At 43.2% G+C, this 14345-nt stretch overlaps 1 long non-coding RNA gene across 1 annotated transcript; it reads right to left on the bottom strand.

Moving 5' to 3' along the window:
- Positions 1-713: 713 nt before the first annotated feature.
- On the bottom strand, positions 714-14152 carry LOC121016896 (uncharacterized). The gene is made up of 4 exons (XR_005784514.1): positions 14005-14152; positions 13751-13838; positions 10627-10766; positions 714-1283 (listed from the first exon to the last, which is right to left on the bottom strand). It is a non-coding gene; the product is annotated as an uncharacterized LOC121016896 (long non-coding RNA).
- Between the last annotated feature and the right edge of the window lie 193 nt (positions 14153-14345).

Genomic DNA, 14345 nt, shown 5'->3' with positions numbered 1-14345 from the left:
GTTACTGTTCCACTTCTCCATTTGCATAACAAACTTCACTGAAACACCATGCCATGAAATACCAACATTATATGATATCTCCTGATTTGTGGGTACAGAGTGTGGGCTGGGCTGTGTGACTCTTCAGACCCATTTGGAATAACTGGAAGTTTAGCAGTGGTATTCAGCTGCTGGATGCACTAATACAGTTGCCTCTTGAACAACATGGGGGTTAGGAGTTAGTCAAAAATCCGTGTATAAATGTTTGTCTCCCCTGAAACTTACCCATTAATTGCTTGCCGTTGACCAGAATCCTTACTGATACAGAAACAGTCGATTAACACATATTTGGTTTTTTTACATGTATTATATACACTGTATTGTTACGATAAAGTAAGGCAAAGAAAAGAACATGTTAAGGAAATCGTAAGGAAAACACACTTATATTACTGCAGTGTATTTATTGAAAATAACCGGGGCGCCTGGGTGGCGCAGTCGGTTAAGCGTCCGACTTCAGCCAGGTCACGATCTCGCAGTCCAGGAGTTCGAGCCCCGCGTCGGGCTCTGGGCTGATGGCTCAGAGCCTGGAGCCTGTTTCCGATTCTGTGTCTCCCTCTCTCTCTGCCCCTCCCCTGTTCATGCTCTGTCTCTCTCTGTCCCAAAAATAAATAAACGTTGAAAAAAAAAATTTAAAAAAAAATAAAAAAAAGAAAATAACCCATGTGCAGGTGGACCCGTGTAATGCAAACCCGGGTTGTTCTAGGGTTAACTGTATATTCAGTGAGGAGAGATGTGAACTGAATCTTGCAGCCAAGGGTCTAAGAGCAGGTGGGAGAAGTTACACTGTGTTGCACAGGAAGAGAGGGTTGGGTGTTCCTGGGGAGCAGCCTTCAGCCTTCTCAGCCCCCCAGGCTATTGCAGAAGTTGAGGGGAAGAGGCGAGAGGAGTTTGGTAAATTGCAGAGTAAATAAGAAGCGACAACTTTACTAGTGTACAGAGAAAACAGAATCCCATCAGAGCATGAGCTTTCCTCTAGCTCATGGCTCTCATTTCATCTAAGACTTGAGCCTTGACCTCATGAGTGACGGATCTTTGTGCTGGAAGCTGCTGTTCTACACACGTCTCCGGGAATGCTTTCCAGACTCCTCCAGGCACAAATGCTCATGTTGTCGGCTGTGTTCTTGCCGTGGTTTGCACCCGCGGGAGGTCCTCACCGTCTGAGGAAAACTGGCACTGGATAAAGGCCAGGAACAAGGAGCAACCTCGGTGCATAGGGTGGGTGTGTGTTTGGAGCAAGAAATGACCTTGGCAGAAAATGAAAACTTTATAAAATCATAAAAAGAAATCATTTCTTATTCAAGAGAATGTTACTATTGCAACTACACGCAAGAGGCAAGGAATGAACCAAGTGTTTATTGTTTGGTTTGGCATAAAGCTTAATAAATAAAAACTTTATGATAAACAGCATGAGAAGGAATCGTCTTTTACTTAGGCATCACTTCTTTGGCCTAATGAAAAAAGATCCGGGGTGCTTGGGTGGCTTAGTCAGTTGGGCATCCATCTCTTGTTTTTGGCTCAGGTCATGAGCTCATGGTTCATGGGGTTGAGCCCTGCATTGAGCTCTGTGCTGAATGTGGAGCCTGCTTGAGATTCTCTCTCTCTCTCTCTCTCTCTCTCTCTCTCTCTCTTTCCCTCTTCTCTGCCCCTCCTCCACTCATGCTCATGCTCTCTCTCTCTCTCTGTCAAAATAAATAAATAAACTTTTAAAAAAAGATCTGGTTTTTTCATTTATATATACATACCTGTTGTGTGTATGTATGTATAATGTTCTGAAGCTTCAGCATGTAAAATATTCTTTCAGTATATTTACTGTATATTTAAGTAAACTTAAAACTCCTTTAAGTTTATTTGTTTTAGAGAGAGAGAGAGAGCACACGCACACAAGTGGGGAAGGGACAGAATGAGAGAGAGAGAGAGAGAGAGAGAGAGAGAGAGAGAGAGAGAGAATCCCAAGCAGGCTGTACAGAGCCCTGTGCAGGGCTTGAACTCATGAACTATGAGATCATGACCTGAGCTGAAGCCAGACACTTAACCGACTAAGCCAACCAGGTGCCCTAGTATTTAAAAATTTTTTTAATGTTTATTTATTCATTTTTTTTTCAACGTTTTTTATTTATTTTTGGGACAGAGAGAGACAGAGCATGAACGGGGGAGGGGCAGAGAGAGAGGGAGACACAGAATCAGAAACAGGCTCCAGGCTCTGAGCCATCAGCCCAGAGCCTGACGCGGGGCTGGAACTCACGGACCGCGAGATCGTGACCTGGCTGAAGTTGGACGCTTAACCAACTGTGCCACCCAGGCGCCCCTATTTATTCATTTTGAGAGAGACAGCATAAGTGGGGGAAAGAGCAGAGAGAGAGGGTGAGAGAGAATCCCAAACTGACAGCATGGAGCCCAAAGCAGGACTCAATCCCCAACCCTGGGATCAAGACCTCTGCTGAAATCAAGAGTCAGACACTCAACTAACTGAGCTATCCAGGTGCCCCAGTATTTGAAATTTTTTGATCTATAATATCCTTACAGAAAAGTGCACAACTCAGAAGCGTGCTGTTCAATAAATCGCCATTTTCATAAATTGCTCACACCCAGGTGCTCAGCACCTAGCTCCAGAAACAGAACATTGTCGACACCTGGATGTTCTTCTCTTGCCCAGACCCAGTTATTATCCATCCCTTCCCCAAGTCGTAACTCTCCTGACTTCTAATAGCATAGATGGGTTTTGCTTATTCTTGAACTTCCTATAAAGAGAATTATATTTTGATTGTGGCTTCTTTTTCTCCATGATGTGTCAGTGAGCTTTATATATGTTGTTGCTTGTACTGGCTTATTCATTTTCATTGCTGTGTACTCCATGGTATGTGCCTGCCAAAATGTATCCATTCTACTACTGATGGGTATTTGGGAAGTTTCCAGTTTGAGGCTCTTGGTGATAGGGTTACTATGCATGTTCTATTCTTTTTTTTTTTTTTTTTTTTTTAAGTAGGCTTCGTGGTCAGTGTGGAGCCCAACACAGGGCTTGAACTCACAACCCTGAGATCGAGACCTGAGCTGAGATCAAGAGTCGGACCCTACCCACCTGAGCCACCCAGACACTCCTTTATTCTTTTTTTTTTTTTAACTATTAACATTGTGTGTGTTTTTTTTTTTTTTTTTTAATGTTCATCTTTGAGAGAGAGAGAGGCAGACAGAGAGAGAGGGAGACAGAGGATCCAAAGTGGGCTCTGTGCTGACAGCAATGAGCCCGATGTGGGGCTTAAACTCACAAACCGTGAGATCATGACCTAAGCTGAAGTCAGATACTCAACGGACTGGGTCAACCAGGTGCCTCTCAACTATGAACATTCTAGCACATGAGTGTTGGTGCACACGTGTATTCCTTTCTGTTAGGTCATGATTGTTCTCACCTGTGAATCTGTTAACTTGGTCATACCTGTTCAACATTGTTGTTTCCATAACATTTTGCACTTTGTTGGAGTTATACGTGTGGGATTTAAGTGACATTTGATATACTTTATGAAAGAGTACACAATGATTCAGCATTAAACTGAAAAGTCATTATATCCACACTTTGTGGATGCAGAAACAGAGTAGCAGGGTGCAAGTGATATTATTGAAACAGATATTCGTCGAGGGAGGAACACATCAATTCTTCTAAACGTTTGTGGAAGGAACCTCAGAAGACGAGGCATCCTCAAGGAAGTGAAGCTGCCAATTATTCTTGACTTCACACTGTTTCTCAGATAGGCATAAAAGTACTTCTGATCACAACATCAAGCCATGCAGCTGAAGGAGGGAGAAATGGCCAAATGCCTTGAAACAGACGAAAGAGATTTCAGAAAAGCGAGACACTGATATGTCTTATTCATGCGTCATGCAGGACTGTCATTAAGGCCTAGTGTCCTACTTCAATTGCATTTTTTTAAATTTTTCCTTGGAGGGAGATAAATAACAACGGATTACTAACACGAGAGTCTTCCATTTGATGAAATATGGTAATTAGAATGATAATATTACAGCTGTAATTTATTGGTCCAAGCATTGCACTCAGCAATTTACAAACATTCTTTCATTTAATTTGGTCTTCACGGCAGCTCTACCCGGGAGGTAATATTTTTAGCTCTGGAGAAATGAGGCACCTTGTGCAAAGCTACATTAGCAGTAAGCAGGGGGAGCTGGGACTCAGACCCAGGTGTGGGTAACTTCCTGAGTGCTGAGTCTGCCCAGTGCTGGGCACTGTGAGGTTTTCCAGCTCTCTACTAGGAGGATAAATTCATTCGAGGTGAACAGGGACAAGAAGATAATTTTGGCACTGTGTCTAGGCAGTGTTCTTCGCTCCAGCTTTAACAAAAGCTACTGTTCCGATGCAAGCTCTCATCATCTATTACCTGCATCCGTTGGAAGAATTTCCTAAGTCTTCCTGCTTCAACATTATCCCCCTACAATCTGTTCTCAACACAGCAGCTGGAGCGAGCATTCAAAACGTAAGTCAGAGCGCGTCACTCCACCGCAAACCCTCCCCTCCGTTGGCGGCACATCTCACTTGGGGTGAGAGATGAAATCTCCAGCATCCCACGGGCTTTGTGCTCCGTGACCTCATGTCACAAGGTGACTTCCTGCCTTCCCACTCCCCTCCCCCTCTCTCCAGCCCTCAGCTACAGCAATGCTGGCCTCCTGACACGCCCCTCTCAGTTCGTGTCCCCCTCCCCCCCCCAGGAATAGACTTGGAGAAGAGGATTTTGAATGTCAATCATTTGTCTGGAAAGTGAAGGAAATACCCCTGGGTCATTGGGAAGGGAAACAGGAAGGGGGAGGCTCCTAATAAAGGTGTGCTACCACACCAGCTACCACTCTGGGCCCCTGATATCAATTCTGGGAGCCAAACTCGGGGAGCCAGTGGACAACGTGCACCTCGGCGTTCGCCCTCCAGAGAGGCCGGGGGCCTGGAGTGTTTATACACCAGCAACTCCTTCCTGTCTCCACTCAGCGTTAATCTTAACACTACCAGCCAGCTGTATGCGTGGGCAGAGCAGGCTTCAGTGCCCAGAGAAAACCCTCTGGCAAAAAAGATGTGGATGCTGGTAATTGACATCTGACGTCAGGCTGACACTGAGATGGTGAAGCCCGAGGCGCACGTTAAGTGTCCACTCCAGGCCCGTGCATTTGCCCGTTCCCCTGCCTGGGACTCGACTCCCTCTGATATTCGCGTGTGACTCTTTTAGGTCTATGCTCGGATGACGCCTCAGGGAGGCCTTTTCTGATCACCTTCTTTATTGTTTTTATTATTTTTTAAGTTTTTTTTTTAATTTTTTTTTCAACGTTTATTTATTTTTTGGGACAGAGAGAGACAGAGCATGAACGGGGGAGGGGCAGAGAGCAAGGGAGACACAGAATCGGAAACAGGCTCCAGGCTCCGAGCCATCAGCCCAGAGCCTGACGCGGGGCTGGAACTCACGGACCGCGAAATCGTGACCTGGCTGAAGTCGGACGCTTAACCGACTGCGCCACCCAGGCGCCCTATTTTTTAAGTTTTTAAAAAGATGTTTATTTATTTTTGAGAGAGAGAGCGTGAGAGAGCGCTCAGGGGAAGGGCAGAGAGAGAGGGAGACAGAGAACCTGAATGAGGCTCTCCACTGACAGCAGTCGATGCGGAGCTTGAACTCACAAACCATGAAATGGTGAGCTGAGTCGAAATCGGATACTTAACTGACTGAGCCACCCAGGAGCCCCTCTGATCACTTTCTTTAAATTGCTCCCCAACTTCTAACATGGATACATATGTTGTTTATTGCCTTTCTTCCCTGACCAAATAAAGGCACCAGGAGGGCAGGGATTTGGTTCTGTTTGTTGCTTTATCCCCAATTCCCAGCATGATGTCTAGCACATAGTAGGAGCTCAAGAAATATTGAGTGAATACACGAAGGGTCATTTTATTTTATTTTATTTGCTTTTTAAAATTTATTTATTTTTAAATCTACATCCAAGTTAGCATATAGTGCAACAATGATTTCAGGAGTAGATTCCTTAATGCTTGTTACCCACTTAGCCCATCCCCCCCTCCCCACAACTCCTCCAGCAACCCTCTGTTTATTCTCCATATTTAAGAGTCTCTTATGTTTTGTCCCTCTCCCAGTTTTTATATTATTTTTGCTTGATGAAGGGTCATTTAAAAAAAAAGTCTCTATCTTCTGTGTCTGTTTGTCAATTGACCTAACAATCCTCAGGGTTGAAAAATACGATTAATTGGCATCTACAAAGGCAAACACAGTCGTGTTAGGACCTGATAGGAATGGCTTTAAATGGCCCACCTTCTCTTCCTTTCATAAAGCTTGAATGTCTACCATGTGCCAGGCACTGTTCAAAGTATACTGGGAGCATTATTGTATATCACTAGGAATGACTTTTGGCAGGAAGTGACCGAAACATCAAACGCGATGGCTTACACCAAGTAAGGGTTTTATTTTTCTCACATAATTAGAAGTCTAGACATAGGCAGTGCATTGCTCATACAGTGGCTCCAAGAGGCCATCAGGGACCCTGTCTGCTTCTACCTTTGTGGTCCCAAGCTTGCTGCTCCCTCTCAAGCAGTGTCTGCATTCCAGGCAGGAAGGGGGGAATGACAAAAGGAAAAATGTGTGTTCCAGAGGACTCCTCACCCGATGACCATGCTTTGCTGAAAAGCTCCACTCAGCAATTCCTGTCTCTCTGTCCCCACGGTGTCTTGGCTGCCTAGCAGCAAGGGAGCTAAGAAATGTAATGGTTTTTGTTTATTTGTTTTCTTGGGTGTGCCTCTTGCTTCCATAAAACAAAATTAGGAAGAAGGGCACAATGAAATGCATCCCTTGAGTAAGCAACGTGGGGTACCTGCTGCCCTGAGACTCAAAAGGACTGTGCTCTGGGAGTGTCACTGTTGTCCGAGCAAATAGAAAGCAAACGCACACCCACTCACTATGCGCACATACCCACTTGCAAAAAATGACAAATAGCCAAGAGTGCTGTGCAAAGTAGCAAAAGAAGGGGAGGAGTTAGGGGCACCTGGGTGGTTCAGTCGGTTAAGCTCCGACTTTGGCTCATGTCACCATCTCACGGTTTCATGGGTTTGAGCCCCCCGTGGGGCTCTGTGCTGACAGCTCGGAGCCCGGAGCCTGCTTTGTATTCTGTGTCTCCCTCTCTCTCTGCTCCTCCCCCACTCATGCTCTGTCTCTGTCTCTGTCTCTCAAAAAAAAAAAAAAAGTAAAAAAAAAGAAGAGGACGAGTTAGTGACGCAGATTCTGTATTATACCTAGAAGTCAGGGAAGCAACTCTCCTGAGAAGCTCAACTCTGAATGACAAAACAGAAGCAATCTTGCCAAGATCAATTGCAATTTTACTGATCCTTTGTTGGTTATAATTTAATCCAGGACAAGAAAGCAGTATAATCATGTCTGCCCAGTTCTCTAACATCCAGTTTTCAAGATTTGGGATAAATCTTATTTTTCCTAAACATTCTCTCCAAGCTGTGATGAGGGCCTTTTCTTCTTCTGAGACTTCTGGGTTTTTTGGGTTTTTTTTTTGGTTTTTTTTTTTGTTGTTGTTGTTGTTTTTTTCCCCTTCTGTCCTCTCCTCTCCCTCACGCATGGCAAAAGTTGACATGGTTCCTTGGCTTTAAGGGTAAATGATCATGGGATGGAGCAGTGGGAGGGAGTTTTGGGTTTTTTTTTTTAAGTATGGCAAAGCTGAATGGCAGAAAAAAAAATTTTCAGCAAAATAAGCCAGATGTGGGCAATTTATAAGAGGGGAAATAATTCTAGAGAAATTCTCTCCAACCCATAAGCCAGTCTGGTGAATGTCGGTGTTATTAAAGAAGATGCATTTTTTAAATGTGTGTTTTTAATTAATTAATTTATTTATTTATTTATTTTGAGAAAGAGAGAGGGAGAGAGAGAGAGAGAGAGAACACTAGCAGGGGAGGGGCAGAGAGAGAGAGGGAGACACAGATTCTGAAGCAGGCTCCAGGCTCTGAGCACAGAGCCTGACGAGGGGCTTGAACTCACCAGTCGGCTGCTTAACCAGCTGAGCCACCCAGGCACCCCAAAGAGATGCATTTTGAGAGTTCCATGCTTTGTCTTTAAGAAGCCAGCTGTGGTGTTGGGCCAAACTGTGTACATTACATTCTACTTCACACACAGCCTTAGAAGGGTTCCCGTCTGCTCCCATGTTGTAAGTCGGTTATTAAGTACAAATGTGATTTTTTACATCTAGGAGGTTTGCTCGTCTCAGTAAGGGATTCAGATGTCATTGGATTTGTTTTTTCTTGAGACTCTGCTGGTACATGGTCTCTTGCTGCCAGTTTTCCCCCCAGTACCTTTATGCTAAAATTATCCACTTTATCTACTATGTGCTACAGAGGAGATATTGATACAAGTTGACAACTACAGCCTCCAACAAATCCTGGCTAGACTCCTACAGCAGCTGTATTCAAGTCCACCCCCAAGAAAATCAAGGGAGGAGGTTGGGAAAATGTCAGTGAACATTGTGGATACAACCTGGATATAACGTACTATCTTACGTTCCATTTACAAGTAACTTTTCATGTTCCAGGTAGAAATGGTTAAAACATCTTCTGGCACATGTCATTTTTAGGTTGTGTTGTTTTATGGTTTTCCTCCTGTTATTTTAAAGATAGATGGTACTCAGGGGCGCCTGGGTGGCTCAGTCGGTTAAGCGTCTGGCTTCGGCTCAGGTCATGATCTTGAGGTCTGTGAGTTCAAGCCCCACATTGGGCTCTGTGCTGACAGCTCAGCTGGAGCCTGTTTCAGATTCTGTGTCTTCCTCTCTCTTTGACCCTCCCCCGTTCATGGTCTGTCTCTCTCTGTCCCAAAAAAATAAATAAACGTTAAAAAAAATTAAAAAAAAAAAAAGAGTAAGGATGCCTGGGTGGCTTAGTCAGATAAGCATCCAACTTTGCAGTCAGATGCTCTACCACTGAGCTATACCCCCATAAGCAACTGACTTTGGGCCAGGTCATGATCTTACAATTCTTGAGTTCGAGCCCGACACTGACTGTCTTCATTACACATAATTTTTTTGGTAATGATCTTCTCTATGTAGGGAGTCCCTGCTGCCTATACTGTTGCCCTTGCAACTGATGATGAAAAAAACTATGTTCTTAATTTTTGAATTCTATCACTTGTTTCTGTAATAATTCCACTTATGGAATAAGCATCTAAGATGAAAGATTTTGATAACCAAAATTGTATTAAAATGTTACTCGAAGAGTTTAACTGGTACATCAATATAAAGGACTCATTTGCAATGATCAGCAGCCATGTTGTTAAATTTTTTTGTAATGTTTATTTATTTTTGAGAGAGACAGAGCATGAGCGGGGCAAAGGCAGAGAGAGAGGGCCACAGAATCTGAAGTAGGCTCCAGGTTCTGAGCTGTCCCCAGAGCCCGAAGCTGGGCTCGGAATCACGAACCGTGAGGCCATGACCTGAGCCCAAGTCAGACACTTAACAGACGGAGCCATCCAGGTGTCAGCAGCCATATTCTTAAAACAGTTGATAAGAAATTGTCGTCGGGGTGCCTGGGTAGCTCAGTCAGTTAAGCATCAGACTTTGGCTCAGGTCACCATCTCGCAGTTTCTTGAGTCCAAGCCCCGCATTGGGCTCTGTGCGTTGACAATGCAGGTAGAGCCTACTTGGGATTCTCTCTCTCTCTCTCTCTCTGCCCTTCCCCACTCGCACTCTGTGTCTCTCAAAAATAAATAAATAATTAAAAAAAAAGGAAATGACATTAATATGTTGAATAAAAATAAGAAAGATACAGAAACATGTAATTCCTGGATGATTCCAACTTTGTTAAATTGCATTAAAAAAAAATGTAAAACACTGTATCTAAAAATTAACTGCTATATGGTGGGCATTTGAATAATTTTTGCTTTCTTATTTTGCATTTTACCATATAGTTTGAATAATTTTTCGAATGAACCTGTAAAAGCAATCTTAAAAGGAATACAAAATTATTTTTCAGGTAGAAGGCAAGGCACAAGGGAGAAAGAACATCAGCTTAGGAACAGAACCGATGTGGGTTCCAATCCAACTGACCGTTTATTACATATGCAGCCTAAACGTCTCTAAGGTCCAGTGTCTTTCATCTGTAAGTGAAAGAGACAGAGAGGGATGAGTGGTTCTCCAAAGACATGCCACTTTCAAAATATAGCTGAAGCATTGTTAGGGGCGCCTGGCTGGCTCAGTCAGTACAGCATGCAGCTCTTGATCTCGGGGTTGCGGGTTCAAGCCCCACGTTGGGTGTAGGGATTACTTAAAAATAAAATCTTTTTTTTTTTTTTTTTAAAGAAATGATGGTAATTGGAATCACCATAGACAATGGGGGAAACTGTGAGAAAGCAGATCATGAGATGAGAGGCATAGAGATGGTCAAAGTGAAGCCATGTTCCCCAAACAGCCATCAACACAGGCTCATCAGCCCTGTTTCCAGAAGCTTCTAGAGCCTCAGTACCGTCTTTCTCTAGGTTGGGAGTGAAAATGCGTGCCAAAGATGGATCCGGAGAAGATGCCAGTAAAATACTACACATTGCAGGTACTCACATAAAATACTTACACTCTCGTGTTGGCCTCTGTCCCTCAGAATTGGAAGGAAAGAAGGAATCCGGACATTAAATGGACTGTCTGTGCTGAGATTGCAGCTTTAGACATTTAGAAGTCTATTTCAGCAGACTTCCCTCCAGCTGGAAAACAAAACAGGGATAGCTGGCTTGACTTTGTCTCTTTATCTCTTTCCATTTAAACACAGATATCCTGTTGTGATAACCTTTGACACTTTATTACATGGCTGTGGTAAATAACAACTGCCCCGTTTTGTAATGTCTTTCTGGTTAACCAGTGCCATTAATTTACTGAACATAAAAGTTGAAGTTTTTGTGAATAGAAGGAAATGTCGTTGGGATTCCTTTGCTTTGTTCACTAAATTTATTTGAGGGTTTGGGTGGTTTAAATAGCGAAGAGACAAACACTCAGTCGTTGAGCTGTCGCTGAGAACTGCCCCTCTACTGACAATAAGAACCAACTAATTTGGGGGCAGCAGGGAAATGTCAAAAGACTTACGACCTTCTCTGTTCCGTCTTGGCCATGAATGAGATGATTACTGGAACGCGGGTGATAATTTGTTTTATTTTTTTATTTTTATTTACTTATTTTTTAAAGTTTATTTACCTATTTTGAGAGCGAGTGAGAGGGGGAGGAGCAGAAAGAAAGGCAGAGAGAAAATCGCAAGCAGGCTCTGCTCTATCTTTGTGGAGCCCGATGCAGGGCTCGAGCTCACAAACCGTGAAATCATGACCTGAGCCCAAATCAAGAGTCAGATGCTTAACTGACTGAGTCACCCAGGAGCCCCTAAAAGATTTCTTTTTGGGGGCACCTGTGTGGCTCAGTGGATTAAATGGCTGACTCTTGATTTCAGCTCAGGTCATGAACTCACAGTCATGAGATCAAGCCCCACGTCAGGGTCTGTGCTAAGCGTGCAGCCTGCTTAAGATTCTCTCTCTCTCTTCTCTGCCCCTCCCCTGCTCGCACACTCTCTCTCTCTCAAAAAAAAATTTCTTCTTCACGTTGCAGTTGTTACTGATGTTGCAAAGTAATGACTTGTTATCCAAAAAACAAAAACAAAACAACATATTCCCATAATCTTGAGATTCATGGTTGCAAAATTAGATTTATATCATCTTTGACCTCAGTCTTGTCTTCTAACTGCTAGGTTTCCCTGTTCTACTTTGGCTGGAGTATTCTTCTTGTTTTGAATCACGTAATCATATTTCTGAAAGCCCTGATTGGTGTCATGTAAGGTATTCATTAAATTGCATACATAGGACCTCCTTTCCTTTGAGTCCTGGTGCAGACCTTCTGATTACGTGCAGAGGACCTCAGTGAGGTGCTAGTGTGTCTTTAACATATCTCTCATACTTGCTGCTCTGCTTTTTATAACAAAAGAGAGAGCTTCAGAGCCTTCCCAGCAAAGTCAGCAAATAATTTGTTTTTACTGTGCTTATTTAATGCTTATCTTTTATTTATGGATAATAATTCCAATTTGCATTTACGTTAGTGGTATAAAGCTTCTTTTAAGATAAATTTCAGTTGGGATTCCTGGCTGGCTTAGTTGGAAGAGTATGCAACTCTTGATCTTGGGGTCATGAGTTCGAGCCCCATGTTGGGTATAGAGATTACCAAAAAATAATAATAATAATAATAAACTTAAAAGAAAGATAAATTTCAGTTCAATATATGTTGATATAAAGAAAAGATTAAATAACTCACATAATAGTTATGAGGTAGCAGATGGCAAAAATTATGACTCTTATTGATGACTCAAATTTGGGAAGGAGGAGAATCTTTGGAAGTGAAAATCCAGGGCAATTCCAGTCAGCTATGTAATAGTTAAGTGGCCCGGGGTCACTTACCTATGCGAACTTACCTGTCAAACTCAAGAGAATACTGTCTGTCTCAGGGTCATATGAACAATACAAGTCATTGGACAGACAATAAGGACATAAGATGGTATAAGTGACTATAAGCTTCCTGAGGTCATGGAATAATAGCTAGCAAATAGCTTCTCTCTTCTCTTACAGCTTCTCACATAGTCCTTAGCACATAGGATTCAATAAGAACTCACTTTCTTCTTTCCTTCTGGGGTGCTACTTAGTGTGGTCACATGAACATTTCCCATGGGATTATAAAGAAGAGCGTATTCTACACAAGCACAGAAAGTATACATAAGCATTTACAATCTTTTATTTTTCACTGTGACTATAAAGCTGTATATATTCAATTATATACTGCATACAGCATATACATTTGAAATATAGAAATACATGATAAAGCATAAAACATGGCGGTCGGTAGGTCAGGTGACTCTTGGTCTTGGGGTGGTGAGTTCAAGACCCATGTTGGGTGTAGAGCTTACTTAAAAAAAAATGGCAAGAAACAAAATCATCCTTCACATCCCACATCCCCAGGCACACACATCATGCCTCAAATTCAACCATTGTTAATTTTAACAGCTTCTATTTTTTCCTATGATTAAAGAAAAAAAAAAAAAAAAGCTCTGGGGCACCTGGCTGGCTAAGTCACTAGAGCATGCAATCCCATTTGCAGGGATACAATTTACTTAAAAATAAAAAAAAATGGGGCGCCTGGGTGGCTCAGTCGGTCAAGTGTCCAACTTCGGCTCAGGTCATGATCTCGCGGTTTGTGAATTCGAGCCCCGCGTTAGGCTCTGTGCTGACAGCTCAGAGCCTGAAGCCTGCTTAGGGTTCTGTGTCTCCCTCTCTTTGCACCTCCCCCGCTTGTGTTCTGTGTCTCTCTGTGTCTCAAAAATAAATAAATGTAAAAAAAAATGTCAAAAAACAAAACAAAACAGAAAACTCGGGGTGGCCCCTTGGTGGCTTAGTCTGTTAAGCGTCTGACTCTTGGTTTTGGCTCAGGTCATGATCTCATGGTTCCTGAGAATGAGTCCCACGTCCGGCTCCACACTGACAGCAAGGAGCCTGGTTGGGATTCTCTCTCTCTCTCCTTTTCTCTCTGCTCCTCCCCACTCACTCACTCCCTCTCTCAAAATAAATAAAATAAACTTCAGAAAAAATAAAGCCTGGAAAAATAAGCTTTATATACCCCAGATACGACTACATGTGCAGTTGTGTAACTTGGTGTTTTCACTTACCATTAGATCTGAAGCATTCAAATTCTTTCATTCAGCATGGTTTTTAACGTTTGACCCACTTTGGGGCATGCCTCATCCCTCATGGAATCTGCCAACAAGAATGTCAACCTGTAAACTCTTCAGTAAAATGTTTCCAAATGACCAGACAATTTGGGTAGGAGGAGCAGGGCTGTGCAGGGGCAGATAGTTAAAGAGAAGCAGATGAAGGGAGGTGGGTAGGGAAAGAGGCAATGGGGACAGTCACCTTCACGCACCGGATTGGGAGGTCCTGAACACGGAGGATGGTTCTCTTGGTAGATCCTGGAACCCACCCATTAATCTCGAACTCCCTCTGCTGGCTTTGCCGGAAACACATCCACGGCATGATTAACGTGGACAGTGGCTACAGAGGAGCCGAGCCCATTGACACCACCTGAGACGGACAGAAAAGAGACGCAGCACCCTTTCTGCGATTTTTATAAGACCAAAGTTTACATCAACATTGCCAGAGTGATTGGTTGGTCATGCTTACTCAGTTGAAACAAATCAGCCTTCCCGCCCTTGTCGCGTTGTTTTTCTTGATCCAGGAGAATGAAATTCTAAAGGTCTCAGCTGT

Source organism: Herpailurus yagouaroundi, unplaced genomic scaffold, assembly GCF_014898765.1.
Source record: "Herpailurus yagouaroundi ecotype Mexico unplaced genomic scaffold, PumYag 213, whole genome shotgun sequence".
NCBI classification, from domain to species: domain Eukaryota; kingdom Metazoa; phylum Chordata; class Mammalia; order Carnivora; family Felidae; genus Herpailurus; species Herpailurus yagouaroundi.
This window is presented reverse-complemented; position numbering and strand designations above follow the sequence as displayed.